The following is a 16119-nucleotide window of genomic DNA, read 5'->3' as shown; positions in this document are numbered from 1 at the left end:
TTAAAAACAAATCTTCATTATGATATAGATTTTTCTCGAGTTAAATAATAATAATAATAATAATAATAATAATAATGGTAATAATAATAATAATAATGGTAATAATAATAATATCCTACACAACATCGATTATTATCATAGCGGTAGCGTCGCAGTGTCAACATCCCGGCGTTACATCACACGGCCAAGCGGGCATCGTTACTGTTTTAGCATTACGTTACCTATGCAGTTTTGTTATCTTTCTTTGACACTGTAGCGTTACCAGGACAGCATTGTCTTCGTGGCGTTACTATTTTTCGATATCACGATCGCCATAATATCCTGAATTACCAATGCAGTGTTACTATCTCGCGGTACAATATTATCGTTGTCGCCGTTATCGGTACATCACAACGTTAGCATCAAGTTACTGTCAGCGATATCACATGAAGGTTATCAGTTTTGCAAAGCGGACATATTTTCTCACAAAGCGGGGGTGATTTTTCATAGTGAAAACGTGACTTACCACCAACAGACGTGGTTTGTATGTCCGGCCGTGGTTGTGCTTTATCATACAGTAAGCAGGCTTGTCATACACCGGGCGTGGTTTACTATAGAGCGGGCGTGGTTATTATACGGGGAGCTAGAACAGGTGTAATATACCATTGATATGCAAGTCTAATAAGCGTTAATTCTATTACATTTTAAGACTGTTTAACACCTAGAGAGATCTAAGTCTCTTATCTCAATAAATCGTAAGTTAATATTTTCCACCAACTTGTAGTTTCCAAACTTACCCAAGAGATAAAAAAAATAAAAGTATAAAATGGCGTCGAAATTACACTACGAGTTGATTTCAAGTTGTTTCACTCGAGACTCCCGAGACCGTGTTGGCCAAGAGCTTATGAGGGAGAGAAGGAAACTTGAGAGAGATCATTGGCTCATCAGTTTTTGTTGAAGTAAATTAGGGTTGCAATTGTTGTTGAGGTTAATTGCAGAAAAGTGAAAGCAGATTTTTTTTTAATTTTCGTTGCCTCAAACTAAGAGTGAAGACGAGAGAAATCTGATTTTGATAGATTTTTTGACTGCAATAAAGTGAGATACAGTAGAATGAAAGCGTGAGAAAAATCTGACTTCACATTTTGTTTCGACGAGGTAAGGAACAGATAAAAAATAAAATCTGTACCAATGACTGAATTAATTTTTCTCTGTATAAATAATCTGAACTTGACATACAGTTTTTGTCATTATAATTTCCATATCGCTGAAATTAATGCAGTTGAATTTATATCAATAGGCTTACTGTAGTCTTTATGTAAATTATCTGAGTCTGAATAAGGTCTACACGCTGTACTGTCACACCACACACACAATCACCCTGGAAGGATAAATAAATGAGTTGAATCTGGCGGCCTTAATTTCGACATCTTCCAAATTGATAATCTTTGAACGTCACATAAACCCATCAGCTGAAATATCCTCAAGCGAAACATTCAAGAGATTAGTTTGACTCATAATGTGAAACGAAAAACTAGCATTAATTAAGGAGGGGAATAATTACAGAAGCAAGCAAAATGTGATTGATAATTAGATAATGGTTTGCTTCAAGTTATTCCGTTTCACGTGGGTAGGGAAAAAAGGGAGAAAAATTTACAAGTGTTTATCATATTTCGGGAATAAAATTTTATCCAAAGACAATTAATTGCCGACCATTAAAAAAATCACTTAAAATCTCCGGGAATTTATTGATGAGGGGGAAAAAAAGCGAGATTTAACGCAAAATAAAAATTCGGCGATGTAGAAGCAATTTTAATGCCAAGTGCAAAAATCGCCGAGATCTAGGAAATTCTACCCAAATTTACTCTCAGCGGAAAAAAAAATCACTGAAATCAACATAAATCTTCCGCCGAGTGAATAACATTTATTTATTCTACTCAAACCTATGGACGAGTGAATTTATTTTCTTAAGTTTATGCTCATTTAGTTTACCAAGATTAAAAAGAAGTGCCTAAACTTACGATAACTCATCAAGACTTAAGTTAAAAATGATCATTGATCAAAACCAGCAGGTGTCTTTGATAATTAAAATCATCATAAGTTTTACAATCCAGCTCGACGATAGATTTACACAGGTAGTCTAACAGTAACGCAGACAATGACCGTAAACAATGTCTACGCTCGGTGTACCGTAAACAACGAGACAGGTGCGACGCTGTGAAGTAAACAATTCTAAAGACGTGAAGGCGATAAATCGACGATGTGTAAACGATTTAACCCCGAGAAAACAACTGACCGCGTTGAAGAAGCCAGGTGTAGGAGCGAAGATAATTTAACGCTGTGGAAGCGACAGTTGAATCAAGTGAAGCTATTTGGACAGGGATGGGAACGCGGCAGACAACGCAAAGCCGGGCAGACAACGCTACAGTGGGCAGACGACGCAACGCCGGACAGACAATGCTACGCTCGGCAGACAACAAGATGCTAGGTATACAACGCGACGCCGGGCAGACAATGCTACGCTGGGCAGACAACACGACGCTGGGCAGACAACACGACGCCGGGCAGACAACACAACGCTGGGCAGAGAATGCTACGCTGGGCAGACAGTGCCACACCGAGCAGACAGTGCCACACCGAGCAGACAGTGCCACGCTGGGCAGACAACTCCACGCTGGGCAGATAACGCCAAGGTAGGCAAACAACACAGGGCAGACAACGCCAAACTTATTATTCAGCCTTGTACAAGACAATTCACTGCTGTACAGAAAGACAATTCGACTCTATCAAGTCTCCAATTCAACATTATGAAGACAGCTCCTCCAGTAACACGCGCTGAAGACAAACCAAAGTCTCAAAAAAAAATAATAATTCCAACCTGTGAAGAAGACAAAGCAGCGTTAATGAGAGAAACTTTGACGATGTAAGAAGCAAAAAAAAAAAAGACAACACGACTCTAAAATAGGACATGTTCATAACTATATGAAGATAAATTCAAGGCAGTGAGAATATATTTTTCCTCGAGTAGTATAATCTGAAATTCTTAACAATGAAATAAAGAATGGGTCGCGTTATTAGCGAGACTTACGCCATCCAAGAGACAAATTTCAAAATAAAACACGAAATTCATAAACAAATACAAAAATAAATACAAGAAAATAAAACAGATGAATGGTTTGGGCAGTTTAATGGGTCCTAGTTCCAATGGATTCCAGTTCTAATCGACCTCAATATTAATTGGTCCTGAATTCTAATGGTCGGATTAGGTTAGGTTTGATCCGCTGTTATGGCTCTTGGGAAGCTATGGTGGAGCGGTTCATTGTAGCTGTGGTTAAGGATTTGGGTATGTGTTGTGGGGTATGATGGTAGTGGTGGGTATGATGATGGTAGTGGTGGGTATGGTGGTAGTGGTGGATATGGTGGTAGTGGTGGGTATAATGGTGGTACTGGTAGGTATGATGATGGTAGTGGTGGGTATGATGATGGTAGTGGTGGGTATGATGGTGGTAGTGGTAGGTATGATGATGGTAGTGGTGGGTATGGTGGCAGGTGGGTGGTAGTGGTGGGTATGATGGTGGTAGTGGTGGTGATGATGGTAGTGGTAGGTATGGTGGTAGTGGTGGGTATGGTGGTAGTGGTGGGTATGGTGGTGGTGGTGGTGTGGTGGGTGATGGTAGTGGTGGGGTATGGTGGTAGTGGTAGGTATGATGATGGTAGTGTGTGGTTATGATGGTAGCGGTGGGTATGGTGGTGTGGTGGGTATGGTGGTAGTGGTGGGGTATGATGGTAGTGGTGAGTATGGTGGTAGTGGTGGGTATGGTGGTAGTGGTGGGTATGATGGTAGTGGTGGAGTATGGTGGTAGTGGTGGGGTATGGTGGTAGTGGTGGGTATGATGGTAGTGGTGGGTATGATGGTAGTGGTGGGGTATGGTGGTAGTGGTGGGGTATGGTGGTAGTGGTAGGTCTGATGTTGGTAGTGTGGTATTATAGTGGTGGTGTGGGTGGTGGTAGTGGTGGGTATGGTGGGTAGTGGTGGGTATGGTAGTGGTGGGTATGGTGGTGGTGGGTGATGGTAGTGGTGAGTATGGTAGTGGTGGGTGGTGGTAGTGGTGGATGGTGAGTATGGTAGTGGTGGGTATGGTGGTAGTGGTGGGTATGAGTGGTGGGTATGATGGTAGTGTGGGGGTATGGTGGTAGTGGTGGGGTATGGTGGTAGTGGTGGGTATGATGGTAGTGGTGGGTATGATGGTGGTGGGGGTATGGTGGTAGTGGTGGGTCTGATGTTGGTAGTGTGTGGTATAGTGGTGGGTATGGTGGTAGTGGTGGGTATGGTGGTAGTGGTGGGTATGATGGTAGTGGTGGGGTATGGTGGTAGTGGTAGGTCTGATGATGGTAGTGTGTGGTATGATGGTGGTGGTAGTGGTAGGTATGGTGGTAGTGGTATGATGATGGTAGTGGTGGGTATGATGATGATAGTGGTGGGTATGATGGTAGTGATAGGTATGATGGTAGTGGTGGGTAAGATGATAGTGGTGGGCTTGATGGTAGTGGTGGGTATGATGGTAATGGTAGGGTATGTCTTATGGTAGGTATGGTAGGGCGTGACTTATGGTAGCCACGGACTATATATACATATATACATACATACATAAGTGTAGTTTCCTTTCTTACGTCAATATGCATAACAAATAGGCCTATATAGACATAGGAGATTTACCTACTATATCGTTTACGGTTAATTGTACTCATCCCGTTAACCTCTTAGCAGCTAACACACTTTACCGTCACACTACACAAGCAGGCACCCGTCACACTACATAAGAATGCACCCGTCACACTATATTAGAATGCACCCGTCACACTATATTAGAATGCACCCGTCAAACTACACAAGCACCCGTCACACTACACAAGCATGCACCCGTCAAACTACACAAGAATGCACCCGTCACACTACACAACCACCCGTCACACTACAGAATCATGCACCCGTCACACTACACAAGCAAGCATCCATCACACTACACAATCAAGCATGCACCCGTCACACTACACAAGCATGCACCCGTCACACTACACAAGCATGCACCCGTCACACTACACAACCACCCGTCACACTACATAATCGAATGTCACACAACCACCCGTTATACATTTCAGTATCACACCAGTACCATCCGTCACAGTACATGATTCCCGTCACAGTCACCTGTTAAACCCGTCACACTGCTTTATAAACCCGTCACACTGCTTTATAAACCCGTCACACTGCTTTATAAACCCATCACACTACCTAATCACCCGTCACCAAATCACCTGCTACGGAATCGCCACGTCACTCCACAAAGGACACACACGTTACATTACACAATCACCAAGTAACATTGAATAAATACCCGTACTTGCCTCATTAACCTGGGACAGTGTGTGAGGGAGGAGGGAGGGAGGAGGACACCAGCATACTGTACACACACCTGGTTGGTTGTTAGTTTCAGGTGTGTATGGCTTATCATAAACAGGTATTTTGGACGCTTAGGTTAAAGAGGTCACACACACACACACACACACACACACACACACCCTCTCTCCTATACCCACCATCTTATTGCCCTGCCTTTATATTCTTATTTATTAATCCTTACCTGTTCCTACCTTCATTCCGTGGTTCGATAATCCCAGAAAAGACTTAGCGAAGATGGGAATAAAATTAATTAGATAAAGGTGGAAATTTCACCCAGCAAGACGAAGCGAAAACAGGGACAGACAGACAGACATAAAGACCGTCAAACAGACATAGAGTCAGTCGTACGAATGGCTAAACATACAGACACTTAATTGGACAGACGGAATAAAGATATGCAGTATACGGTGACGGACAAACACACACACACACAGACAACATAACGTGCAAGGTGAATCTGGATGTCAACCCGTATCTACATAAAACACCTGTAATTTAATATGTGCCTATATGAATTATATATATTCTGTAATTAAAACTGTAATGCATACATGTATCGGTCGCGATATGTACCTGAGAGAGAGAGAGAGAGAGAGAGAGAGAGAGAGGTGTGGACTACAGGTGTGAGGAGGAACAGATGGTGCACGGCTACCCCCCCCTCTTTAATTTGGCTCCGCTGTGTCCAGGAGGTGGGTGAGGGGTCTTGTATCTTTCGTCTGTTTACTCGATTGTTCATTATTTAATTCGTTCGTTCATCCATCAGTTGATTCATGTGTTCACCTGTTCGTTCGTGAATTCGTTCGTTCATCATCCTGTTTGTTTTACTCGTTCGTTCAATCGTTCACTACAGTATGTTTGTTAAAAGAGCAATTACCTTCCACCTGACAAAAAAATATATATCAAAATACCGAACTAACAGTATGACGGCCTTACAAATGGCTACTAACTTACTCAGTGACTCGGTTTATTATTTAGGCTCTGTCCAAGGGGAGACAGTTAATCGCTATTGACATTATAAATTAATTAAAATTATCGATACTGGTTAGATAAGACGTCATGCCTATACCTGTCCACCCCCCCCCCACACACAGTAACACAAGACACACTGAATGTTAATTTAAGGTAAGAGTGAGGTAACACATAACACTTAAATTTAACCGGAACTTATGTTGTCTTAACGAAATTGTGGCCATATTGAAGTATTGCGTATGGAGAGAGAGAGAGAGAGAGAGAGAGAGAGAGAGAGAGAGAGAGAGAGAGCAGGTTGGCGACCCCTCACTACCAAACGTACGATGTTTACACCCATAGACTGCAGAGATCGAGTATTACAGAACCCCATTTTAGCTACTTTGTCTTTCTTTTACATCGTATTTAAATGTGTTTCCTTTTTATAGACACAGACACAAGAGTCACAGCGGTAACTGGAGGTAATTGTGTGGGAGGTGAGGAGGCAGCTCCCTGGCCTCCCCTCACCCGGCGTAGTAACTGAACTTCCCCTCATCTTCACCTTCCTCACACCTTATGAACGGTCTTATTTACCTCACAGGTGTTAATTTTCGCCGTCGACAAGCGAGGACAACCATACATCACTGGGAGAACTGAGGGAAATTCATGGGAATGGTGAAGCAAGAGGAAGGCAGACCATAGTTTTGGCGCCATAGACCTAATGTATGGGCCTGGCTGCGCTGAGGGATGTTCGATGGAAGTGATTAAATTTAGGGCACATTAAACACTGTGGTCAGGGTGACACACGGTCCTATGACCTCCTACAACCACACAAAGGTCATGTCAATGAACGTAAGGGGGCGTAGTACTCACGTTAAGTGGAACATGTGTGGGCGCGGGCGGGCAGGAGAGGGCGTACGGCCCACGGCGATAAAGTCTCTACGGCTACTGGCTGCTGTGAAAGTCGGCCGTGGCGGAGGGTGTACCATCTAGCGGTGGTGGCAGGAATCAACTCTAGTGGCTGGTGGATCGATGGCCTGTGTGTGTGTGTCTCTCCACACGGGTGCTGCTGACTGAGCCCGGTGCAGCCACGCACCTCCGCCGCCACTCACTATACACAACTGACTCCTCACTCACATCCACTCACGCTACAAAAATTCAATTTCACGCAAGTGGCCGCGCGCGTTCTTCAGTCTTTGGGTGGAGGCGCGTGCGCACTGGCGACGCCCACCAGCCAATCAGCGTCCGTCTCTCCTGCACCTCGGGCCCACCCGTGTTTTTTACCGGTTTAAATCTCACTCTGGATTGGCTCTCGGGCGCGGTGGGTGGAGCCATTGGCACCCCCTTCCGGAGGCACCCACTGAACGGGTTAACTTTAAAACGAACAAGCTTTAAAATGGAGGCTGTGATTTACAGAGTTCGTGGCGGTGGCTCGGGGGGCGGCGGCTTGGGGCGTGTTGGCCAGGACCCGCCCACGCACCGCCCACAGCCACTCCTGCAGGTGCTGGAGTGTCCGTCAGGGCGTTCACACCTCCCCTGCCCCGCCCCCTTATGGTGACCTGAGGGGGGCACACCTGGCCCGCCACCACCACGCTGTTTACATATTCTTACTGTGCTCGACTCACTGTGTTGACTTCAAAGCATCACCTCATCTGCATCAACGCACCTCACCCCTCCCCCTCCCCCCCCCTCCCCCCCCATTATGCCAATTTCATTACTTGGTCAACACTGATCAAGGTGTTCTCAAACACTGCTGGAAAGTGAAAATAATACCGTGTGTGTGTGTACATGGTGAAAACACACACACACGCACACACACACACACACACACACACACACACACACACATCATACAATAAAGTTGATTTCAAAACATCAGCTCATTTGCATTACTGAGCAACAAATACCTTGAGGGTCATTTTTTATCGAGGGGTTGCAATCACAATGTCCTTGGAATTATATGTAAATATAATAAACACACACACACACACACACACACACACACATTCAGATATTTAGCAACACAATACAGCAAAAGTTTCAAAACATCGACCACAACACATCGTATGTAGTCCGTGTGTTATCAGACGTCCGTGATCAACGCGTCCTTGGAATTATATACATGTACAATAAATACTTGTGTCGTTGCATACTTAGCAATACATTAAACTCGGTCCTTATCTCACTGATCGATCATTTGTAACCCACCAGTACTACCTAAATATTTATATAAGCAGATGCCACCTTTGTTGAATATAATTAATCAATTACAGCTGAATCTACAACGACTAATATATACGAGTATATTTTGTGTTCAGTATTTTGACTCTGACTTTGAGATCACGATGTTGGCGAATATTGTTTAGGAAATAACAATTGAATCTCATATGATATTAAAAATAAGATAGGGTAATACGTCTACTACTACTACTATTACTACTACTGCCACTACTACTATTCTATACTACTACTACTACTACTACTATCAATAATGATAATAATAAAAATATCTGTAATAATGTGGGTAAAAATGAATTAATTTTTTTCTTTAGGTTGGCATTACTGTTGACTTCTCATGTACACTTCACCTCTATGGTAATCTCTCTTGAACAAAGGTTTGTTCTTCCCCACCTCCCCACCTCCCCTCTCCTCCCCTCTCCTCCCCAACCTTTCCTTTTAACTCCTCTTCCCCAACTTCTCTTCCCTCCCCCCCTCCCCACCTTCCTCACTCCCTTGCCAACACATTGCTATTCATATGCATTATGTATGAACTCAGGTTTGTGCTGTTTCTACAATCACTCAACAGGATTCTATAACAGTCAGCTCACTTACTGACTGGTGACAGACTCTCTTAAACTGGTTGAGTGGTGAATATTCCGGCGGATGAGTCTTGATATTTGGGTAGAGTTTCAGCACAGGTGGGTGGTGAGCCTTAACACGGCTGGGTGGTGAGCCTTAACACGGCTGAGTGGTGAGTCTTAACACGGTTGAGTGGTGTGTCTTAACACGGTTGAGTGGTGTGTCTTAACACGGTTGAGTGGTGAGTGTTAACACGGCTGAATGGTGAGACTTAACACAGTTGAGTGGCGATTCTTAATACGGCTGATTGGTGAGTCTTAACACGGTTGAGTAGTGAATCTACATAACACCATATTTTTTTTCAATTAGCCCCGTGGGGGGGGGGGGGACTAGTTTATTGGGCACCCCCTTGCATCCTGTGCAAAAGGTGAAGCGCAAAAGCGTTTAGAGCGCCCAACAGGGAAGCATGCGGAGTTCATGCAAGCCTTCTCGACTTAAGCATATATAGCCTTAAGTGCCTGAAGGGCCATCATAACTAAGTAACTTTTACTCATCCACGACCTTTGACCAAGGATGAGAGTAACCCATGTTGGTATCCTCACCCTGACTTGAACTGTACTAATAGTGGCCACCGCAGGTGACACGTGGCCTCTTACTTCGCAGTGACCAAGGATGACCTTTGACCTGATGGTTTACAATGACGTGAACTGAACCAGTCATATACCGTATATTAACAGTGGCGCTAATTACCACTGATTTGCGTTAACAGTGACGCAGTTGACCCCGTGACCTACGTTAACAGTGACGCAGTTGACTCTAACCTACGTTAATAGTGGCGCCGTTGACCTCTGACCGACGTTAACAGTGATGCAGTTGACCCCTGACCCCTTACAGTAATTCAACTTTGATGTCTGATCTTCCATCCAGTGATAACAAATTGCTTACCGCCCTGACGTGTAACCGTTTGATCTGGAGGCTGCCACACCATGAGCAGTCCTGAGATATCAACACACCGTCACTGCTCATCGTACGACGTGGTAGTATCATGAAGTAAACCCCAACATGTACGTCGGTCGCTCCATGAGGCACTTGCTCTACTCCCTGATTCATCCTATTCCTCCGTCGGTTCGCTAGGGGACAGCATGGCCGACAATGCACTCAGCCTCTTGACCTTCTCCAACCGTATAGTTAGGCACCTGGGTGGACTGATTTTGTCCGGGGATCGAACCAGCGAATCATAAGACAGGAGACGAGTGTTATATCCACTCTGCCGCCTCACCCTTAATGAACGCAAAATAATTTATAATATTTAACTTGACACATCGTCGACTGTATTACTCTGACAAAATTCTATACAACATATCAGCTGTTTTTGTCAAGTGTATTTTTGTTTTCGATTCATTGAATTTTCATTTGGTTTAATTGTTATCAACTGTTTTATATATTTTGTTATATATTATTTTATACTTATTTTTTTGTTTTAATGCCTTTTGTTTTGTTGTAATACCTTTTGTTTTGTTTTGTTTTAATACCTTTTGTTTTGTTTTGTTTTAATACCTTTTGTTTTGTTTTGTTTTAATACCTTTTGTTTTTGTTTTGTTTTTTCCGCCGTGTTTTGTGTCATGTTGGAGTCGTGTACTGTCATTGAGGTGGACCGTAGCGCATCACTTTTCCTCCTTAGTGTTGTATATCCGTAATGATCATTATAATAATGATCATAATAACTCATCATAAAACATAGCAGTAGAAAGCGAACGCCAGCCACTGTGTGTTATTTGTCAGCGCTGGCAGCTTGCTTGCTGGTTTGAAGTTGCTTGCCCTTACCGCCTGGATCGTTACGGCCGGAGCAACTTCATCTCTTGAGTGCTCATTCAGGGGGGAGGGGTTAGGTTAGGTTAGGTCAGGTTAGGTTAGGTTAGGTTTGAAATGACCCTTAATCACTGTTAACTGTTGCTACACAAAAACACAACACAAATTTTAAGATTAGTTTTGGATATTATTCCGGCGTTGGCGTGTTGACGTTATATTGTATATCTGCTCTTCGCCAACCATGATCCTTAAACTGTGTAATAGTATTCTAGGTTAGTACAGACAGTAGTCACCAACAATTAAAAATTCATGAGTTACATCACTCTTATTGTCTCACTTTAGTTCTTACGTTAGCGGAGGCAGAGGTTCTCCAGAGATACCGCTTCTATATATAGCTTCCGAGATTCGTTATGGGATAGTTATAATGTTATGATGGTGAGGGTGTCTAATTAAAATGACTCCATATACGAAGACATTAACCTCAAGGTAATTATGTTCTCGTTTTTTAAATAGAAGTTAACTGTGGTCTTATATTATGTTGGTTGCGAAAAACATGTGTGGAGAAACTTATATGGAAGTCTAATTGATATTAACACAATCTCAGTGTCGGCTGGTATAATCTTGTTACAGTGTTGAAATTCTAATGTTCCTCTAATTGTAAGTTTATTTGTTGCTGCTGCTGAACTTGTAGCTTGTAACTGTACTGGTATCTGTGCCTGTATTTGTACCTGTGTGTGTATTTGTACCTGTGTCTGTACTTGTACCTATGACTACCTGTACATGTGTCTGTACCTGTACCTGTGTCAGTACCTGTACCTGTACCTGTACCTGTGTCTGTCTCTGTGCCAACCGCCAGTTTTCGGGGCTGCGATAAATCCTACGCACTTTTCGCTCCAAAAATGACTCACATAAACTGGCCGCTGGAAACACACAAGGTCGAGGGTGTACGACTCTTTACCAACTAGACGACACCTTTTGTGCCAGTAGAATATAAACAAAGGAATTTTCGAAAGTCTTAAGTTGTAGAAAGTTGATAATGGGTAGTAATAACAGATCCCGCGAGAGAGAGTTACCGGGGTAGAATTTTTGCGCACTAAAGTTGTTGCCTGGAATAAATTTCGACACTTAAATGACCAGGGTCTTTCAGCACTGTTTGTAAATCTTAGTTTACATAATAGACAACGATTTTTTACATTATATTAAGGTCCTTAAGTGTTGATTAGTAGAGTACCTGTTGATGGAAATAATTAATTAGAGAACAGGGACAGGTACACACACACACACACACACACACACACACACACACACACACACATGGCCGCTATCCACGTCTCTAAACAGTGTAGCGGGAGGGAGGAGGGTTAGAATATCCACGATAAAAATAAAAATGAAAGAGAGGGAGAAAAACAAGAACCCGCATACACAGCCGTATACTGATGACGTCATACACACCTGCTACATAATTTGTATGACACAAGCTAGGCTGAATTATACTTTATAATAGAAAGAAAGATCTATTACGTAACATTGTACAGGTAACAGACAACGAAATCAATGAGTAAAGACATTATTATTATATTTCACTTATACTTCAGGGAACAAAGGATAAAAAACACATTAAGAAGCATTATTATTTAGACTAATTCAATTAAATATCAAGTTACATGTTATAGTATCAGTTCACAGATGAATGTTTAAATCTCAGTTGATATTAAGAGTTTGGGCGAGAGTTGTGGATGGGAAAAATTACATTGAATTTTTTTATATATAGTCCGGGTTAACCAGGTTAGTGTGTTCGTTTGTGTGCACACCAGGTAGTACACATCATCTCTTCCGGTTTCTAGTTTAGTGTTTTAGAAACCTGTTGTTGTCCCTGTTGTGCTGTTATCAATTATGGTCAGAAAGATGCTGAAATAAGGTCATAGGGAGGTAGTAGGTAGTAGGCAGCTACCAAACAGGGAGGTACTACCGCCTGGGAAGATATTGGAAGCATAATGTGTTGTCTAATGGTAGACCCTGCTGCTATATGGCATCACGAAAATTGTGACCAAGTCCCAGGTTGCTGATCTGAATTTCTGCCTCATTTACACACAGTTGCAGGGTTTCAATTGTTTCTCTTACTATTGACAACACAGCATTCATATATTGTTTCTCACTCTTGATTTGTTTCTGTGTTTACTTTTTGTTTACACCTCCCTCCGTATGTCAGTTACCTGTGCCCGGGTGGACTAATGCCCGTTAAAAAAGAATATTTTATAATAATAATGAAATAAGTAATAATGCGGGTGATACAAGAATAAGACCCAGAATAGGAAATGTAATAATGATGATGATGATGATGAGGATACTGACGATGTTGATGAGATTACAACATCGATAATAATGACAATAATAATAATAAATAATAAATAGGTAATAAATCTAATAAATAATAAGGCAGACTAAGTGCGTTATAAATGGTTTTAATTCTGAGAGCAACACACCTCTTACAGCAAACAAAGGGCGAAATTACGATAACGAATTACTTATGTGTTTTATTCTGATACCCACATCTAGTGCTCTCCTTTTTGTTTGAGTCTCTTATTAATCTCTGAGAAATGTATATTATGAATATACTCGTACACGTATATTTGATTTATTTTTACTAAGTTTAATAAAGTAATGATTAATATAAACTAGAATTATATTATTTTATCTGACCAAGTTTATGAGCTAACTGAGAGGACATATTTTTCAATTACGTGGTACGAGCAATTTATCAATATATACGATACATAAAGGAATATATGGGTTAATGAAGTGTACTGGATGGATGCTCAGAAAGTAATATCATCCATCCATCCATTTGCCTGTCCATCCATCCATCCATTCATCCATTTGTCTGTCCATTTGTTAATTCATCCATCCATCCATCCAATTGTCTGTCCATTTATTAATTCATCCATCCATCTGTCCATCCATCCATCCATCCATTTGCCTGTCCATTTGTTAATTCATCCATCCATCCAACCATTTCCCTGTCCATTTGTTAATCCATCCATCCATCCATCCAATTGTCTGTCCATTTATTAATTCATCCATCCATCTGTCCATCCGTCCATCCATCCATCCATCCCATAATACAGCTACTAGAAACACGGTATTACCCAACAAAAACTTTCATTGTACAGTCCAAACTTCTATACAAACTGCCACTAACTCTAGAGCGTCCTTGAGTCAGTTTGGCTGATAGTGAACAACACCCTCCACAGTGATATTGTCTGGGGAGGCCGCAACAAAGACCAGGTGAATGTTTCGAACGTTCAACTGGTTTGTTTGATGCTCTTATTGTGACCTTGTGAATGTACAGTATATTTGTGTACGTGTTTTGATTTCCTTGCTGTCATATTTATCGTGTGTGTGTGTGTGTGTGTGTGTGTGTGTGTGTGTGTGTGTGTGCACCTTTCTTATTCACAATACTACCTGGAGAATAACAAGTGTTCTTAGTTCCCATACGTGTCTTAGTTTACATGTACTGTAAGTGACAAAAACCAGGTGTTTGGAACATCTGTATTTGCCACGTACATACATACATACATACATACATACATACATACATACATACATACAGTCTGCTTCCTCCACCACTACTACTATCACCACATTCACTACTCAGGCGCATCCCTCCCCTCTTCCTTCTCTCCCTCCTTAACCTCCTTCCCAACCCTCATAACCCCTGTTCTCTCTTCCCCTACCCCTTACCCCCCCTTTCCTCCCCCTACCCCCCACCCCTTTACTCCTTCACTCACTCCCCTTCCCCCTATCCAACCCATTTCCACTTTCCATCCCCTTACCTCCTTCCCTCCCCATCCTTCCTTCCCACGCTACCCCCCTTCCTCCCACTCCAGGTATTATTAAGTTCGTATTGTTGCTAGAAACGATCTCTATATCCAGGTAAAGAGAGAATAATCAGAACGAGGAAACACGACACGACACGATGCGACACGACACGACACGACACGACACGACACGACACGACACGACACGACACAGGTGTTTAGTTGACGTGGAAATTAAGTGATGGGGGTGGGGAGGGAGGGAATGGGGGGAGGTAGAGGGAAACAGAGGAAAAGGAGAGATAAGAAGGTATTGGAAAGATGTTGAAGGGGCGGATAAAGAGAAGGACGGAGAAGAGAACATGGGAGAAGAGAGAGAGAGAGAGAGAGAGAGGAGGTAGACGGAAAGTAAGATTGACAGACATATTTAAAGACAGACAGACAGACAGACATGCGGACGAAGTGAATAACCCCTAATAATAATAAAAACATAAATAATAATAATAAACAAAACAATAATAAAGTCCGTCTATTAAAACTTATCAAGAGTCTCAAGATAAGTTGACCGAGGGAGTTATTGTTTGTTTTTCTACCACATCCACGCCCTCCCTACCACACCCACGCCCTCCCTACCACACCTACGTCCTCCCTACCACACCCACGCCTTTCCTAGTACACCCACGCCCCTATAAAAAAAAAAGCCTATTCGGGCCGGCAGTCTCGCACCCGCATCCACCCTCGCCGTCCTTAGTCCTAATCAAGAGGTCTTGTCCTGTCTCGTGGGATTTTAAGGTTTTTGAGAGCTAAGAGGGCTGTAGGGAGGTAGTGGGAGTGGGAGAAGGGGATGGAAGGAGCCTAAGGTGGACGGATTAAGGGAGGGAGGGAGGGAGGAAGGAAGGAAGGCAGGGGTTAGAGATTGGATGGAGCGAGAGAGAAGGGAAGGGGGGAGGAAGGGAGAAAGATGAGGGACTTAGAGAGACAGAGCAAGTAGAAATGAAAGTTGAAGAAAGATGGAGAAGGAGAAAGGGTGAAGAAATGAGAGAGAGAGAGAGAGAGAGAGGGGGAGTTAGAGATTCAGCGAACATACTGTACATACTTACATATAATACAAAGACGGCGGTATAATAATGACTGATAACATAGACCAGCACTTTACACGACTTCTGGAAGGCGGATTTGATGTACGTCTCTTAGAACAACCCTTTACTGTATTCCCTTTAACAGAGATGGATATATTGCATCCAAACAGTACATTACCTGGTTGATGCGGTAGAGATTGTTACATCAGAACTGCTCTTAACAACAGTGATGGTG

At 42.6% G+C, this 16119-nt stretch overlaps 1 protein-coding gene across 1 annotated transcript in view; it reads right to left on the bottom strand.

Annotated features, from left to right (window-relative positions):
• Positions 1 to 7484, bottom strand: part of LOC121856675 — a 51740-nt gene extending 44256 nt beyond the window's left edge. The window contains exon 1 of the mRNA XM_042352363.1: positions 7256 to 7484. The gene's annotated coding sequence lies outside the window, so the exon portion shown is untranslated. The remainder of the gene's footprint in view (positions 1 to 7255) is intronic.
• Positions 7485 to 16119: the final 8635 nt, after the last annotated feature.

Source organism: Homarus americanus, unplaced genomic scaffold (assembly GCF_018991925.1).
Source record: "Homarus americanus isolate GMGI-L3 unplaced genomic scaffold, GMGI_Hamer_2.0 scaffold23939, whole genome shotgun sequence".
NCBI lineage: Eukaryota > Metazoa > Arthropoda > Malacostraca > Decapoda > Nephropidae > Homarus > Homarus americanus.
The sequence above is the reverse complement of the archived record's forward strand: the minus strand, read 5'-3'. Positions and strand labels throughout refer to the sequence as shown.